The sequence below is a fragment of the Dendrobates tinctorius genome, unplaced genomic scaffold (genome assembly GCF_039654945.1).
Source record: "Dendrobates tinctorius isolate UK_male_01 unplaced genomic scaffold, ASM3965494v1 ptg000030l, whole genome shotgun sequence".
NCBI lineage: Eukaryota > Metazoa > Chordata > Amphibia > Anura > Dendrobatidae > Dendrobates > Dendrobates tinctorius.
In genome coordinates this window covers 41,049,283-41,068,908 of record NW_027361698.1, presented here as the reverse complement: position 1 = coordinate 41,068,908, position 19,626 = coordinate 41,049,283, and positions in this window count along the sequence as shown.

The window sequence follows — 19,626 nt, the reverse complement described above, 5'->3', positions numbered from 1 at the left end:
GTCACATTTCAACGATTTTCCTTTTTCTTTCCTTCCCATTGAGGTTTTTCTGTATTTATGGCACATTATTAATTTATGAGGGTTAGTTATAGGGCATATCCATGGTGATAGACGCCATTTTATGGGAGGGAGATTAAACATGCTGTACTATTGGCTCAGTTGATCATGTGTGCAATACTCATAGTCTTATTGGTGGTCCTCTATTTTAAATACCCTTTGCTTCCTACTTCCTTTCACCCCTTGATGAAGGCCATTTAGCCGAAACGTGAGTCTGGGGGGCACACTGGGATGGACCTCTGTTACAGGCCAGTAAAAAGGTAATATTATTTAGTGAATTCACTCTGTGTCATTAATGCATTAACTGTATACTTTGTGTGGTGGTGCATTCCACCATTTGGGACAGTGATATTTATGCTCTTACTTTGCATGCCGTGACTGGTTATATTAAAGCAATATGGGATAATGTAGAACTTTTAAATTTTGCATCATGTTCTGACTAAACTGTGTATATCCCTCTGGTCAGTGGTGGGATTCCAATTTTTAACAACAGGTTCTGTGTTTGCTTGTAGGAAAACCACACCCATTTTAAGACACACCCATTTTAAGACACATCCATTATTAAGCCACACCCATTTACACACAGCTTTTCTTCAAACATATACAAGTAGGGGCGCAGTCAAGGAGCTGTTCCCTATAGGCAGCACAGGTCCACAATAGGCAGCATTGTTCACTATAGGCAGCACGGATCCCCAATAGGCAGCACAGGTCCCCAAAAGGCAGCACTGTTCCCTATAGGCAGCACAGGTCCCCAATAGACAGCACAGATCCACAATAGGCAGCATTGTTCCCCAATAGGCAGGCACAGGTCCCCAATAGGCAGCACAGGTCCCCAAAAGGCAGCATTGTTCCCTAATAGGCAGCACAGGTCCCCAATACACAGCACAGGTCCCCAATACACTTTTCAGGTCCCTAATAGGCAGCATTGGTCCCAAATAGGCAGCACAGGTCCCCAATTGGCAGGCACAGGTCCCCAATAGACAGCACAGGTCCCCAATAGACAGCACAGGTCCCCAATACATAGCATAGGTCCCCAATAGACAGCACAGGTTCCCAATACACAGCACGGGTCCCCAATAGACAGCACGGGTCCCCAATACGCAGCACAGGTTCACAATAGGCAGCACAGGTCCCCAATAGGCAGGCACAGGTCCCTAATAGGCAGCATTGTTCCCAAATAGGCAACACACGTCCCCAATAGGCAGCACAGGTCCCCAAAAGGCAGGCACAGGTCCCCAATAGGCAGCACAGTGCTGCACAGGTCTTCTGTTCCTTCTGTCCACCCCAGACTCCTCTGTCCCCTCTTGTCCTCTCTGGACTCCTTTCTCTCCCTCAGACTCCTCAGTCCCCTCTGGACTCATCTGACCCCTCTAGTCCTCTGTCCCTTCTGTCCCCTCCAGACTTCTCTCTATCCCCCCAGACTCCACTGTCCCCTCCGGACTCCTATCTCCCTCAGACTCCACTGTCCCCTCCAGACCTCTCTGTCCCCTCCAGATTCCTCTCTGTCCCCTCCAGACCTCTCTGTCCCCGAGACTCCACTGTCCCCCCCCAGACTCAGTGTGTTCCGTGTACCTGAGCGCCTGCACCTGACCGCGTCCTCACAGCACCACAGCGTCCTCACAGCTCTCTGGGCACTTGCTGCAGGACGGGGGCACGTCTCCTTGGTGATATACGATAGCTGTAGTTCCGGGTTCTTGCTTCCTGGGGCTGGGCTGGAGGTGAGCTCTGTGCTCCCTGTGGATGTGACGCGGCGATCCCCGCACTGTGCTGGCTGCAGCTCCGGCCCCTGTATAGTCCTCAGAACCGGATCGCAGCTCTAAATCTCCCCGGTTCGGGGAACCGGCTGCTTTTTTAACAACCGGTTCCACCGAACCGGGGAGAACCCGTTGAATCCCACCCCTGCCTCTGGTCTATATACCCTTTTGTGTGCCACGTTTTTTGCCCATGTGTTTTCTATGGTCACAATTGAGTCTTATCATTTCCTTGTATTTCTGATATACTTTAATAAAATTATTTTTGTACCTTTGTAATTTACTGCATTGGACTTTTTTCATTTTTCGTTTTCTGTATACAGTATTATATATATCATCACCATCACGTCCACTTTCTAGTCCCTTGCCACGCTCCTTGCCCATTGTAAATGGACTTAGACACGTTCAATACAAAAGGGTGATTTGGGAAGCAATTTGTATGTGATACGTGTGCTGGAAAACCACACTCTTACCTATCTGTACTTTAGGTGAAAATGTGTTTTGCCTTATCAGATTTAATAAGTACTATAACAGACTGCAAATAAAATACAATGCGTAGGCCTAAAAAGGCCTAATTTTTGGCAAGGATAAATGAGGCCTGTTAGGGAGATGCCACAACCAAAAATTTCTGGCCTGTATTCTTTATAATTTTTTTGTGCTAAATACTGCTGTACTTAAGTCCAGTGACACCCAGGACCCAAAAAAAACCAGCCGTAAACTGGCCAATCTTTGAGCACGCACAGATATGAGCTGGCACGCAGATACCACAACGAAAAATTTGTGGCCTGTATGTTTTTAGTAGTTTGATAAATAATGCTGTATATAAGTCCAGTGACACCCAGGACCAAAAAAGAAAAACGGCCTAAACTGGTCAAACTTTGAGCATACACAGATATGAGCTGAAACGGAAATACCACACCGAAAAATGTGTGGCCTTCTTTTTTAATTTTTGGGCTAAATACTGCTGTATATAAGTCCAGTGACACCCAGGAGTAAAAAAAAAACTGGCCTAAACTGGCCAAACTTTGAGCACACACAGATATGAGCTTGCACGGAGATACCACTATGACAAATATTTTTTTAAAGAACTTATTTTTTTGCTAAATAATGCTGTATATAAAAGTCGAGTGACACCCAGGACCAAAAAAGAAAACCAGCCTAAACAGGCCAAAATTTGAGCACACACAGATATGAGCTGGGACACAGATACCACTACCATTTTATTTTTTATTTTTTTGTGGCTAAATACTGCTGTATTTAAGTCCAGTTACACCCAGGACCAAAAAAACCTGCCATAAACTGGACAAAATTTGAAAACACACAGATATGAGCTGCATGGAGAACCACTACGACAGTTTTTAAAAAAAAAAAATTTTTGGAGGGAAATACTGCTGTATCTAAGTCCAGTGACATCAAGGACCAAAAAAGAAATCAGCCATAAACTGGCCAAACTTTGAGCACACACAGATATGAGTTGCATGGAGATACCACTATGACAATTTATTTTTGAATTTTTGGGGGGGTAAATACTGCTGTATATAAGTCCAGTGACACCCCAAACAAAAAAAGAAAACAGCCGTAAACTGGCCAAACTTTGAGCACACACAGATATGAGCTGGCATGCAGATACCACACCGAAAATGTGTGGCCTGTTTTTTTTTGGCTAAATAGTGCTGTATATAAGTACATTGCCAGACAACAAAAAAATGAATTTAGGGCTAAAATTACCAAAATGTTTAGCAGATGGTTGGATGAGGCATGTCACAGATATGCCACAATGTAAAATATGTGGCCTGTCTGTATTTGGGGGGGTAGGGGGGGTTCAGCAATATATTGTCAAGAAATTATGTAAGACACTCAAAGAAAAAACTACTCAACCGTACCACATAAAAAATAAACATTTCTCTGCACCCTCAAAAGGGATGTTTGGGACCCCTTTAAAATTGCTGGATTTTCACGCTGTGCTAGGAAAAGGATCTGGCTGTATTGTGTCAAAAAGCAAATGGAGGAAAAAAGGGCTCTGGATTGTTTTAAAATAAAAAAAGCTCTATTAGCCCTGGCCAAAAAAAAAGTTCAAAACCTATTACACCTGGGGCTAGGTATATACGACCAATATACCCCACAGGTAGCAGCAGCAGCACCAGAATACAGGACCCTCTTGATATATGCAATGATATGTATATACACACATACAGTGCCAGCAGGCCTCGCACTGATGTGTATACAGCGATGTACACTACACTGCCTGCCTAACACTGTAACTATATACTCCAGAATTAGTCGTTAGAAGGACTGTTGGTTTAGCTGGATTTAGGTTGTTTAGGATGGTAGACCCAACACTCACTAATAAATCCCCAATTCTGACCCTATCAAGGCAGCAGCTCTCCCTACATTATCTCAATCCAGAGCTGAATGCAGGGCGGCGTCTGGTCTTTTATACCCCTGATGATGCTGTGCGGCCAGCCAATCACTGCACGACCACAACAAAAATGGCTGTGGTGTTTCATTGCCTGGCAGACAATCCCTGCATTGTGATTTTTTCTGTAAAGTCCGCCAAAAAAGCTGGGTGGAGACCCGAGTTCACGCCGAGTAATCCCGGAAAAGCTCGGTGCTCACCGAGTACATCGAGTACAGTGATACTCGGGCAAGTACCGAGTAATGGCGAACACGTTCGCTCATCACTACTAAACATATTTAAACATCTTGAAAGGATAACATATCACCTCTTAAGGGTTGTAACAAGTGTCAATCTACAAATACCTTCTCTTACTGACCATAAAATGGGCTGAACACCCTAGTTGTAGACATGATGTGTTTATCGCTTTATACTGAGAATTTCAGTTCATAGTTCATTAATAAATAATGCTCATCAAACCAAATAGACAGCACAGCAAGCATGAGACCGTCTCATGCTCACGTTGACTTCAGTGAGGTGAAAGGAGTTATTTTCTCTGTTGATGTGCCCTTTAGACTGTTTGGGACATCTTAAAGAATTAATTCTGGAAAAGAAAAGGTAAATGCTGATTGCTTTTCATTCAATTGTCATTAAGTAATTTTGTCTAAGAACACTACCATCCTCCAAGAGCAATTTGTCGCAACGATCATTGAGAAATTTGTTAATGAACAATGCTTATTCTAGCATGATCGGGGACCATGTCACAAGGTAAAAGTAATAACTAAGTGGCTTGGTGAAAAACATTCCAATTTTGGTCTGCATTCAGGAAATTCTTAATATCACAATCGCATTGAGAACCTGAAGTTTATCTTAAAATCTGCTTAAACAAAAACATATCAATTTTTATAAATTCCAAGAATTCATTATTCAAGATTCATTTTTTCCCCTGCTATCTCATGACAGGTAGTGTTTGCTCCTTTCATTGTCATCACGCCTTTGGGACATATTGAGGCTTTGCCATACAATTGCTATTAGTTCTATCCATTACTGTTATTGTTATTTGTTTTGTTTTATTTTTCTAACTTGTTACACAGCTTCTCAGATACCTGATGCCGGCATGAACTCTCTGTTACTCCAGTGTTAAATAATATATTAAAAACACTATGTATATATATATATATATATATATATATACATATATATATATATATATATATATGTATATATATACAGCTCTGGCAAAAATTAAGAGACCACTACACAGTTTTACAGAAATAAGCTTCTCTACATGTCTGACAGCCATCCCATTTCAGTGTCAGTTGAATTCCAACCAGAGTACACCGCATTCTACTTAATGTGCTTCTGATTAGGTGATCACCTGAACCAAATCTTATTTAATGAAAGCCAGTATTAAAAACCCTGCTGTGGTGTTCACAATCCTCTAGCAATGGGACAAGCTGGATGGCAAAACAAGTGCAAGTAATAGCCCAAACGTAATAGGAATCAAAAAATAACTTTTAACCATGTCAAAGGAGTTGAAAAGAAAAGTTTTGAGTGAGGAAAAGAAGGACTTAATTCTGTCTTTACTAGCAGAGGGATACAGTGAGCATCATGTTGCCGCCATCCTTAAAATTTCTACGACGGCAGTCCATTACAACAAGGTCAAGCAGCAGATATTGGGGACAACAAAGCTTCAGACTGGCAGAGGGTGAAAATGACTCTCCACTGACCAGGATGACCGTCATCTTATTCGAATGTCACTTAGCAACCGCAGGATGACATCAACTGACCTACAAAAGGAATGGCAAATGGCAGCTGAGGTGAAGTGCAAGGCAAGAACAGTTCATAACAGGCTCCTAGAGGCAGGGCTTAAGTCATATAAAGCTAGAAAAAAGCCTTTCATCATTGAGAAGCAAAGGAGAGTAAGGCTGAAGTTTGCCATAGACCATAAGGATTGGACCATAGGGGACTGGAGTAAGGTAATCTTCTCTGATGAGTCTAATTTTCAGTTTTGCCCAACACCTAGTCATCTAATGGTTAGACAGAGGCCTGGAGGGGCGTACAAGCCACAGTGTCTTGTACCCACTGTGAAATTTGGTGGAGGATCGGTGATGATCTGGGGATGCTTCAGCAAGGCTGCAATTGGGCAGGTTAATCTTTGAGAAGGACGTATGAATCAAGCCGCATACAAGTTTATCCTGGAATAACAGTTGATTCCTTCGGCTCAGGCAATGTTCCCCAGCTCTGTGGACTGGTTTTTCCAGAAGGACAATGCACCATACCACAAAGCTAGGTCAATCAACCCAAATCCTGGTCCTCCTCACCACATTCCCACAGTCATTTCTACCTCCCATCCACACTCTATCACAACCTTCCGTAACCTCTCCAACCTTATACCCATTCACCCAGCCCCCGCTTCCCCAGTCCCACTAACAGGAGCTCTGTGGAACGCTCGCTCTGTCTGCAACAAGCTTTCCTACATCCATGATCTTTTTGTTACTACCAAACTCTCCTTCCTCGCCATCACCGAAACCTGGCTCACCCCTTCTGACACAGCCTCTCCTGCTGCACTTTCGTATGGCGGCTTCCACCTTTCTCACACCCCCCGCCCCAGCAGCAAACATGGTGGAGGAGTTGGTTTTCTCCTGTCAGATACCTGCTCCTTCACCCCAATCCCACTGCCACCCTCTGTTACCCTCCCTTCCTTTGAGGTGCACTCTGTGCGCATCTACTCCCCCTCCAACCTCCAACTGGCTGTCATCTACCGCCCCCCAGGGCCAGCCACCACCTTCTTTGACCACTTCACCACCTGGTTACTTCACTTCCTTTCCGCGGACATCCCTACTATCATCATGGGCGACTTCAACATCCCCATCGACACTTCCCTCTCAGCTGCCACTAAACTTCTATCTCTCACTTCCTCCTTCGGCCTCACTCAATGGTCTTCTACAGCCACCCACAAAGATGGCCACACACTGGACCTCATCTTCACCCGCCTCTGCTCCCTATCTAACCTCTCTAACTCACCTCTTCCTCTCTCTGACCACAACCTGCTCACATTCTCTTCCCTCTTCACTCCATGTCTACAATCCCCACCCCACAAACTTTCACACCCTCGCAGGAATCTTAAACACCTTGACCTACACTCATTCTCTGAATCCCTCCTCCCTCTTACAGATATAAGTTCCTTACACAATGCGGATGACGCTGCCGCTCTATATAACACCACAATAGCTGTAGCTTTGGAATCCGCTGCCCCACTTACACATACCAAAACTCGCAAAATCAACAGACAGCCCTGGCACACCAGCCTGACCAAAGAGCTGAGGCGAGCTTCCAGGGCTGCTGAGCGCAGATGGAAAAGATCCCACTCCAACAAGCACTTCATCGCATTCAAACAGTCCCTCACTACTTTCAAGACCACACTCGCCACAGCTAAACAAACCTACTTCTCATCTCTCATATCCTCCCTGTCTCACAACCCTAAACAGTTATTCAACACCTTCAATTCTCTCCTCCGCCCCCCAGCACCTCCTCCCTCCCCACTCATCTCAGCTGAAGACTTTGCCTCATTTTTCAAGCAGAAAATTGATAACATCAGGGACAGTTTTGGTCAACAACCCCCAGAGCCCTTCCTCCCGACTTCCCAGCCCTCCACCTTCAAAACCAACTTCTCCACCATTACAGAAGATCGACTCTCCACTCTACTCTCAAGATCACATCTCACCACCTGTGCACTCGACCCGATCCCATCCCACTTCATCCCAAACCTCACCACAGTCTTCATCCCAACCCTAACCCATCTCTTCAACCTGTCACTAACAACTGGTGTTTTCCCCTCAAGCTTTAAACATGCCTCCATCACACCTATCCTCAAAAAGCCCTCTCTTGACCCATCCTCTGTATCTAGCTATCGCCCTATATCACTTCTCCCATACGCCTCCAAGCTACTGGAACAACACGTCTACCTTGAACTGTCCTCCCATCTCTCTTCTTGCTCCCTCTTCGACCGCTTACAATCTGGCTTCCGGTCACACCACTCCACTGAAACTGCCCTTACTAAGGTCACCAATGACCTCTTAACTGCCAAGAGCAAGCGACACTACTCTGTCCTCCTCCTCCTGGACCTGTCGGCTGCCTTTGACACAGTGGACCATTCCCTATTATTACAGACCCTCTCATCCCTCGGCATCACAGACTTGGCCCTCTCCTGGATCTCATCATACCTAACAGACCGGACATTCAGCGTCTCCCACTCACACACCACCTCCTCACCTCGCCCCCTATCTGTCGGAGTCCCACAAGGTTCAGTCCTAGGGCCCCTGCTGTTCTCTATTTACACCTTTGGCCTGGGACAGCTCATAGAATCTCATGGCTTTCAGTATCATCTTTATGCTGATGACACACAGATCTACATCTCTGGACCAGATATCACCTCCCTACTAACCAGAATCCCTCAATGTCTGTCCACTATTTCATCCTTCTTCTCCACTAGATATCTGAAACTCAACATGGACAAAACAGAATTCATCATCTTTCCCCCATCTCACGTGACCCCCCTACGAACCTATCAATTACAGTAAATGACTGCCCACTCTCCCCAGTCCCACAAGCTCGCTGCCTCAAAGTAATCCTTGACGCTGATCTCTCCTTCAAACCACATATCCAAACCCTTTCTACTTCCTGCCGACTTCAACTCAAAAATATTTCACGCATCCGTTCATTCCTCACCCAAGAATCTGCAAAAACCCTAGTCCATGCCCTCATCATCTCTCGCCTTGACTACTGCAACCTCATGCTCTGTGGCCTCCCCTCAAACACTCTCGCACCCCTCCAATCTATTCTAAACTCTGCTGCCCGACTAATCCACCTGTCCCCCCGCTATTCCCCAGCTTCTCCCCTCTGTCAATCCCTTCACTGGCTCCCAATTGCCCAGAGACTCCATTACAAAACCCTAAACATGACATACAAAGCAATCCACAACCTGTCTCCTCCATACATCTGTGACCTCGTCTCCCGGTACTTTCCTGCACGCAACCTCCGATCCTCACAAGATCTCCTTCTTTACTCCCCTCTTATCTCCTCTTCCCACAATCGCATACAAGATTTCTCTCGCGCATCACCCCTACTCTGGAACTCTCTACCACAACATATCAGACTCTCACCTACCATCGAAACCTTCAAAAAGAGCCTGAAGACCCACCTCTTCCGACAAGCCTACAACCTGCAGTAACCACCGATCGACCAAACCGCTGCACGACCAGCTCTACCCTCGCCTACTGTATTATCACCCATCCCTTGAAGATTGTGAGCCCTCGCGGGCAGGGTCCTCTCTCCTCCTGTACCAGTTATGACTTGTATTGTTTAAGATTATTGTACTTGTTTTTATGTATACCCCTCCTCACATGTAAAGCGCCATGGAATAAATGGCGCTATAACAATAAATAATAATAATAATAATAATAATAATAATAATAATAATCAATGTGTGGATGAAGGAACACCACATCAAATCCCTATCATGGCCAGCCAAATCTCCAGACCTGAACGCCATTGAAAATTTCTGTAATGTAATCATGAGGAAAACTAATAGTCACAAGCCATCAAACATTAGTATTGTTGTTTCTAAATGATTATGAACTTGTTTTCTTAGCATTATTTGAGGTCTGCAAGCACTGCATTTTTTTGTTATTTCGATCATTTCTCATTTTCTGAAAATAAATACAAAATTTAATGCTTGGAAATTCGAAGACTTGTCAGTAGTTTATAGAATAAAAGTGCACTTTACATTTTTCTTAAAAATATGCCTATATATATATATATATATATATATATATATATATATATATATATATATATATATTATTTTCATAGTTGTGGTTCACTTGAACTCAAGGAACCCCCTTATTTCCATATTGCCTCATATTATCCTTCTCCCAATATACTGTCCAACATGAGTACTGTACTATCTTTGTCGGGTTGATGTATGCTTTGTTGTAATTGATATGAATTGAATATTTATGTTTTATTAACATAAACCTTGATAAAGGCCAGTGTAGGCCGAAATGTTGGTTCTGTTGTTCATACCAAGTGTGCCTGCAATGAAATACATTATTTACTTCAAGATTACGTTTAGTGCCGAAGTTTCTTCTTCTATTGTGAAGTACAGGTGGGTACTTATCCTTTTTGCAATACCATCAGGGTGTTTAATTGACTCCAAATTAATTCTGCAGCAAAACAATGACCCCAAACAATACAGACAGTTTCACTTAGGGCCCCGCCACACATAGCGACTCACCAGCGATCCCGACAACGATATCAACTTGTCAGCATCGCTGGTGAGTCGCTACATGATCGCTGGTGAGCTGTCAAACAGGCAACGTCACCAGCGATCAGCACCAGACAAGCTGAGCGCGCGACGTCGCTGTGTACTTTAGTTACCAGTGCGCTGATGCAGGGAGCTGGTAACTAAGGTGCATATTGGGTTTCTAAGGGGCATGCATCTCTTAGAAACCCGATGTGTACCTTGGTTACCAGCTCCCTGCATCAGCGCGCTGGTAACTAAGGTACACATCGGGTTTCTAAGCACAGCCCGATGCTTAGAAACCCTGCATTTACCTTAGTTACCAGCACGCTGATCGCTGGTCTCCCGCCTGTCACACGCAGCGATGCATGCTGGCCAGTGGGAGACCAGCGATCAAAAAAGTCCTGGCTATTCCAGGACGATCAGCGATACCCGGCAGGGAGGGGGGCTGGTCGCTGGTCAGTGTCACACACAGCGATCACGCTGGTGAGATCGCTGTTGCGTCACAAAACTTGTGACTCAGCAGCGAGCTCGCTAGCGAGATCGCTATGTGTGACGGGGGCTTAAGAACTATCTTCATTAAAAATAAGAACAATATGTCCTGGAACTGATGATACAGCCCCAACACAGTCCTGATTTCAACATAATCAAGTCTTTGAAGGATTACATGAAAAGACAGAAGGATTTGCAAAAGTCTACATCCACAGAATATCTGTTGTTAGTTGTTTGGAATAACCTCGCTGCCAAACTCCTTAGAAATCTGTTCAAGTGTACCTAAAAAGAAAAAATCTTGTTTTGAAGGAAAAGGTGGTCACACCAAATATTGAATTTATTTAGAATTTCCTTTTGTTCACTCACTTTGCATTTTGTTAATTGATTACAATAAGTATATTGTGTATATACTTACATATACATGCCTATTTATAAAAATATTATATATATATTTATGTGATATCCCACAAAGTGGCCATTTCTATGGGATACCGGATATAAAGTTTGTCAATATACAGACAGTGTCACTAAGAACTATCTTCATCAAAAATAACAATGAGTCCTGGAACTGATGATATGGCCCCAACACAGTCCTAATTTCAACATCATCAAGTCTGTGAAGGTTTACATGAAAAGACAGAAGGATTTGAGTCATATTACAAGACTCCTTAAAGGGTTGATTGTGACTTGTAGGATCGCTACTACTAACAGGTGGCGATAAAGAGTTCAAGTCCTCTTTTTCTCTGAAGAGGCAATTTGCATAGGATTTTCAAAAGTTTACATCCACAGAAGATCTGTTGTTAGTTGTTTGGAACAACCTCGCTGCCAAACTCCTTAGAAATCTGCGCAAGTGTACCTAAAAAGAAAAAAATCTTGATTTGAAGGAAAAGGTGGTCACACCAAATGTTGAATTTATTTAGATTTTCCTCTTGTTCAATCACTTTGCATTTTGTTAATTGATTATAATAAATATATTGTGCATATCCTTACATATATATGCATATTTATAAAAATATTATATGCATGTTTGTGATATCCCATAAAGTGGCCATTTCTATGGGATACCGGATATAAAGTGTGTTTTTATATAAATCCTGTGAATTTTTATGTGGACTGTGCATTTTAAATACATTGTGAGACCTCCTGACAGGCAGCACAAAAAGGGTTAATCTACTCCTCCCAGGCTTGATCAGGTGACCCAGCTCTGTTTAATATGCAGAAGGTTCTGGAAAAAATGCCTCAGGGCATCCAGCTAATGTCGGCAGCTCTACAGTCACATAGAAGGGGAGAAGGCAAGTCCTGGGGGATAGTTTTAAAAATTGAAGTGGTAGTTGGTGGTCAGACATCTTGAGAAGAGGAAGCCAGTTTGTAGGTGAAGGAGTTATCTACTTTCTCAATGCTGGCTTTGATTAAAAAAGGGACTGGTATGATAAGGGGAGTTAATAGTCTTCATATGAGGAAGACTACCATTGCACTTCTAGGAGGAAGAATTACCTCAGGGAAGAAACAGAGCACAGTGCTGAAGAAGAAATATTCAGACTTAATAAAACCAGAGGTTACTAAGATCTGCCTGTCTGCAGGTACACAGCAATCATCAACCGTGAATGTAATCCTGTACCTCAGTTTACTGCTGTTTGTAAATAATATTTTGCCCCATTACCTTCAGTAAAAAGACTTCTGTTTCAAATTCTTATGGCTGCTTCATGAATGGAGCTTAATTGCACCAACTACTACCACCACCATCATCTTCTGCATTGAGGTAGTTACTGTGCAAACACTGTATTGTGGAGATTCCTGTGTGTGTAATTTGAGAAGGAAAGACTCTTCTCCTGACAGAAAGCTTGGCCACCGTAAGATACATCATATCCTGTTAGGAGTAAAACCCTCAGCTATATGTGAGCAGGTTGTGGGATGCGGTGATGAACAAGAGGCAGAGCAAAGGTTAACAGTTTTACTTAATAGAGGGATACTCCATGCAGGAAGGCAAACAGTTAAAGGGAGGACAAAAAACAGTTCAGATGCAAAAAAGATGTACAGAGTGAATGAAAACAGGGGAAACGATATTGGCAGTTTGTGTCAGATCAAATTAGCCTTAGTCAGTCATCTTCCAGGCCATGTCAATTACAGAGCAGACAATGACGCCAACAACGGCTGGTGTGGTGCTGGTATAAGAAGGTTCAGTTCATAATGGTGGTCCATTTTCTGGCGGTAGCGGTCGGTCTCCGGTACCTTCCGCTGAGTCCCTAGAACATGAACATATGTGGCCAGAGCAAATAAGGCCGCAGCACAATCAGGATCTCCCATGGCAGAAAGGTATATGTTGGTAAGGTGGGCTGAAAACGTCTGTCCAGTACCCGGTCCCTCTTATGTGGCACATGCGCTGTACTCACAGTCACGAAGCACACGGCACTATGATCTCCACCAGCTACCAGTGCGCTGCACTCCTCTTTCTGTGCTGCGCGCTGCCTGTTCCCACCAAGACTGAAGCGCCGACAACAGCTGGCGCGATGTTTCTCCAATGAGGTCCTGCAGACCACGGTCCGACGACGAGGGCAGCAAACATTCATGAACTCTGTCCTGGCTCTTAGTCTGCCATGTGACCCTTAGCTGAACAAGGCTACTGGCTCCTTCCTTATTACTGCGGTGGTCCGACAGCGCTCCTGGCATTGCACCATGCCTCTGTCAGTGCCGGCGGGAAATTGCCCAACGCTGTGCAGGCTTTTACTTATAACAGCTCCCCCAGCTTCCTGGTCAGAGCCCCTGTCCAGTCCTTTTTGCCTTCCCACGGGGAACAAGTGATGCAGCCTCAACAGTTCCAGACCTGGCTCCGCACAGGTACTCGCAGACAGGTCTTCCTCCTTACACATACACCACATGAGAATGCCACATGTACACATGAACATGCAGCAAATCTTGTCTTGAAAAGCATCAATAGTGCAATATCATGTTTGCACATTGAATTAATCTTCACTGTCATTCTTTAATCTAAAGAATTACAGTAGTTTACTGCATTTTACGTTTGACCACATAGACTTTATGTTAGTATGAATTACCATCGTATAAGAAGAACATTATACTGTTTTCCTTCATAAGGAATTTGGTGAATAAAAAAAACACAGACAGCTTTATAATTGCAAACTCTGAGGTGGTCTTACTTCTAAAAACCAAGATTTTCTGGCTTGAAGATAACACAGAAAATTGTAATTTCCTCTAGCTGAACAAAAGGACATCAAGTCTGCAATGTTGGAATGTAAAACTGCAGCATTAACCCTTGAATAACAGGAACAGTTGGGACATGTCCATGACAAATCTCAGGTTGCTTAAATGAGATCCTTCAATTTTCAGAATGGAAAACTGGAGAGAATGAAAAATGTGAAAGTAATTATAGTCTGTCTATTGTTGTACTGTATATTGCATAATATAGGACAATAACATTACTGTGGGAAACATGCACAATGAGTTAAATAAAATTGATTAAATCAATTGTTTTGGAACAGAAGTGATTTATTCTGATTACATATTGTGAACGGTGATGTAAAGGAAATACTATGACCTGTTGCTAACAGGAGGCTGTAGATCCTCAAGTGATGTAAATGAACTTAATGAATAAAATGTCAGTCAATTAACAAACACATTTTCAAAGGCAAAATGTGGTTTCTTAAACACTGAGAAAACAGAAGTTAACTGACGCAGTGTCTTAGAGAAGATTCACAAATAAAGTAGCACGCTGTAGCGCTATAGCATGCAAACTTAAAATATATGAAATTTGAATTGCATTACTGCACTAGAAAATATGGCAAATTGTGAATATTTAGTGTATAAACTGGCCAATTCATGTGTATGTGGCAGACACGAAAAGTCGATTCTTGTTGCTGGGAACCTATCTAATGTGAATCCTCTCTTAGACTGAAGTCTACATTTATGTGGGAACATAGGATCCTGCAGTAATTTAAAGTGTCAGAGGCTGAGAGGTGGAGTGCTCAGTCAGAAAGTCTATGTATATAAATATCAAAAGACTGACCATCACTTCCAAACAGAAATCAGGTGTGAATAGGTGCTTACTAAGAGTAGCCAACTCCATATATAACCAACAAATAAAGTAGCACTCTGTCTCACAATATCATGCAAACATGAAATACCATATATATTCGTGTATAAGCCTACCCGCGTATAAGCCGACCCCCTAATTTAGCCACAAAAAACTGGGAAATCTTATTGACTCGTGTATAAGCCAAAGGTGGTCCAAGAAGATGCTCCATAGATAAAAAAACAAACCATATATTGCTGCACAAATGTTATTGGTGGCCCAACAAGATGCTCCATAGATAAAACCCCCCTTATGCTGCTGCACAAGGGTTAATGCTGGCCCAAGAAGATGCTCCATAAATACCCCCTTATATTGCTACCTCTGCTGCAATTAAAAAAATGACATACTCACTTCTTGCTGGGGGCCAGGTGCTGGCGTCCTGAGCAGGCAGTGACACTGGCATGCTATGTGAGCCAGGTGCCAGTGTCGCCGCTGGCTCAGGCCCCCGGTACTGGCGATATTTACAGGTCCCCGCTCCATCGCTGTTCTGTCTCCTGGGTCTCTGCAGTGATGTTCAGCAGAGGGCGCGCACTGACTATGTCATCGCACCCTCTGCTGAAAGTCATAGCCAGAGGACCCGGGATACACAGCGGTGCATGACGATGGAGCGGGGACAGGTGAATATTGCTCTGCCCCCTGTCATTCTCACCCCCTCCTGGTGCATGGTCTTCTCTGCAGCCCCTGCTTCTCCCTCGGTCATCTTCCTGCGTTCAGCGGTCATGTGGTTTCGTTCATTAAAGTAATAAATATGCGCACATTCATGACTTTAATGAGCGGTACCACATAACCCTGAACACAGGTGCAGAAGACCTATGGGGAAGCAGTGGCTGCAGAGACATGCCAGGAGGGAGTGAGTATGGTCTCCTAAATTGTGATGAGGAAATGGCCTTTTTGGTAGCCAGGGGTGGAACCTGAAAAATGTAGTAAGCTGTTGCAGTCAGTTTTTAGGTGAACAAATCAGTAGTTAAATTACCCCATCATCCCTAATATTTTCTATCCAGACTGATGTGGGTATCCCAATAAAAGGTTTCTTTACCTGTGAGTCATATTTTGTAATATACAACACTAAATGCACTTGCAGCCTCATGTAGGTGTAGTACATGGGCCGACTGGGGGTGGTCCCTTTCGGCTGCGGAACAGATGGGAGACAGACACAGAAATCCATTCAATCAGGTCCAAACTTTATTGGGTGTCCTCTTGACATCCACAGCCGTCCTGTCCTGAAACTGTCCTCTCAGGGACACCCCCTTCTCCGCGTAACTGTCCCTTTCTCTTCTGCCTTTCCTGAGCTTCTTCTTCCTCCATCCTCTCCTGAGCTCTTCCTGCTTCTCTCTTCCTCCTGGGTGTCTGTCCTTCCCCTGGGACTCTCCTTCCTTATATCTCCTCTTTCTGGAAATCCCCTTCTCAGTCCCATAACTCTGCCCACCATGACTATGTGGTTTCTCTAGCCTAAGGCTTGCTGTTATGTCCTTCTCTCACTACTCTATGTCCCCATCTTTTGGCCAAAACCTGGTACTACACCATCTTTCACTAATTCTAGCTATTGTACCACACATCTACATACAAGTCATAATAAAGCATTGTATACATCATCTCTTTCACATTCCCCTCTTTATCAGACAGGTCCATAGGTCCACCCCCTACATACTCCTTTCCTTTGACCATTGCCATCCCCAACAATCCCGTACCCTTCGTTTTCCCTTTTAGTACTTCCCCACTTTCTTTTGTCTGTGTGGCCAGTTGCCGAGCAGAGCCCGGAGCCCTCTAGCTCAACACGGGATGCTGGACAGAGCCGGAAGCAATCATGCTCTGAGTAGCTTACAGCTACCCGCAGGCGCTCGCGCCTCTATGACGATTCCCTTGCATTGGGGTAGGACCACCCAGACTCCTCAACGGGTGCTCTCCCCCACTTTTCTCACTTTCAGAATTGCATTCCACTCTAGGGCGGGATGACCTAGGCTCTGGCCTACCAGGTCACCGCCTTCCATTTTTCTTCCATTCCGGGTATTTTCCACCTAGGACCTGACCGATAGACCGCTGTCTGTTTCAAATCACAAACTCTCTTACCCCGTCTTTTATAATTTAGTCATGGCAAGGATTTTCCACTTCTTCACATTTGGGACCCCCTTCTTGAACATATTTTCTAGTATAACAATTTAACCAATTTTTCTGACAACATTCAAATTATTTCCGTTACATAGGCTCATTATCTCTACTTCTAAATATTCATTTCAACCATTATTATTTATTAACTCTTTCCCTCTTAACTATTCAGCATATCTAGTAATATCCTTCGACATAATAATAACCCCCCAAATCTTCATATAGACATTATCAGCTACTACAAAAACATTTGTAAATGCAAGAGCGCTCCCTTCCTTTGTGAGCAGTACCCCCAACACATCCCTTCTGCATCAGGAATAGGGTTTCTTACCCCCAAGGAGATGCGGAATAGTCCCCTAAGCTGCACAACGGTGCGCAGCAGTCCCGGTAGTCCGTGAACATCAACGGTGCTCCAGGCCATCTCCTGATGGCCGATGTTTTTCGCTGCTTTTCGCCTGCAGAGGGGCACCCCACAGCCGTGGGGCCCCTGGGATGTTTGGCAGTCCCTGGGCCACGAGTGTCTTTAGTGCCCGAGACCCAGGAGTCCACTTCCCCTTTAGGGGGTTCTGTGCTCCTTGGGGTACACAATCACAGCTACCGCATAGTACCTTCAGAGGCAGTACTCCTTATGGAAGGACACCCAGTCCCCCATCTGCAGTGCCCTCCCATGTTTAATGGAGGCTGCATTAAGGTAGACTTTGTGGCCAGTCTCTGCCTCCTTAATGAATCCGTACCCCGCTCAATGTTGGTATATACGAGCCGCCCTTGGCTCTGGGGAACAGTCATGGCGGTTTCCCCTTCTCATGAAGGGTCGCCCAGATCTCCCGCTTCTTGTTCTTTTTCTGGGCGATGATATCGGCAATCCAGACAGATGGCCCCATTTTGCAGACCTGCAGACCTGCTCCACACCAGAGGCGTGGGACGGGGAGAAGCCGGGCAAGGAGGCCAGGGGTCGATGGTGTGGATGTCAGCTGGCCCAGCATAGGCCGTGGATTCATCGGATGCTGACGTTGGTGAGTGAGCGGAGGCCGGGTAGGGAGGGTGAGATCAGTTACCTGGGCCTTAGGCCTCACAACCCCTTGGGCTGGTAAAGTAGGACAGAGCGGGGCCGGGCGGGGAGGTTGGGGATCAATATTGGGGACTTTGGGCCTAGCATCCAGACGGGGAGGCGGGGGCTGCCTGCGGTGCTGCCAGGGCGGGGAATCGCTCACATTCCCCGGCGCCACGGCCTTCTTCCTGCTGCTCCTGTGGGGACTCGGGCACCCGAGCGTCCAGAGTTTCCATGATGCCGCCGGCCTCCTCCCGCTGGATGGGCTCAATGTCATCAGCTGTCAACTGTGGGAAGGGTCCCTCCGGTCCTCCGCTGTTTCTGTTCCCGGCACTTGGTGTCCGCTGCCGCTCTTCATCCTGCCATCCAGCATGACCGGTCTCCAGGCCTGATGGTTCCACGGAACACGTCAGCGATGGCTTCTCCAATGGCTGCTTCAGCACAACCATTGCTGTGGGTGGGTATGCCTCTTCCCTCTGCTCCACAGGTCCAGGTGTCAGAGACTCCAGCTTGGTCCGAGAATCTTCATTCTTGGTAAGTGTCCAGTATGCTGGCTGTGATTCCCAGGCACAGGTGATGTGGCGGGCCTCGAACTCCCGCCGCCATTACCACTCCACCCGTCCAAGGCCACAGCAGCTGCAACGTCTTATCGTGTCCGTGCTTCTGACACTCAATGGCGCCAAGCACCTGCACCCAGCCTGATAAGTGGTGTCTCTCCTGTTCTTGGGTGGGGCATGGGCCGGCCCCTCCACCCATTTTCCAGCGTTCAGTGGGAAGGGGCGGATGTCACTAGATATATACCACTCCCCCCAGGGACAGGCTCGGCATAGCTGCCCCTGGTAGTCCAATGTGGCAAATTCAATAAAAAACCCAGCTCACCAGAGAAAGCATGTTGAGCATCTGAGCATGGAGCCGCCGTGTCAGGGCGCTTGAGTTGCACAATAAAAGAAGAAAATTATCCAGCTCCATGACGTGACTAAGGGTACGAAGTCACCAGAAATGCATTGAGAACACAAGCATTTATATCTTCGGTGCTAGCATTTTAACCTCGTATTTGTATGGATTGAAGTGAATAAAAGAAATCCTATTTTTTTACTACATCGTGGAGCTGGATAATTTTCATCTTTTATAGTCCAATGTGGCACCAAACTCTTGCGGTTCTTTCAGGCGCTTAAGTGCCACAGCCATTTCTGCAGGGCACAAAGTCTTTTGTTCAGAGTTTTTCTAATTAAATCCGGCAATCCCAATCACATTCCAAATTGTAATCCACTCAGGCACAATCTTCAACCTTTTAAACAGCATCCCCAAACATGAACGGTAGAGTTGAGCGACTTTGGTCGGATCGGGTTTCGTGAAACCCGAATGAAACAAAATTTGTTTCAGATGAAA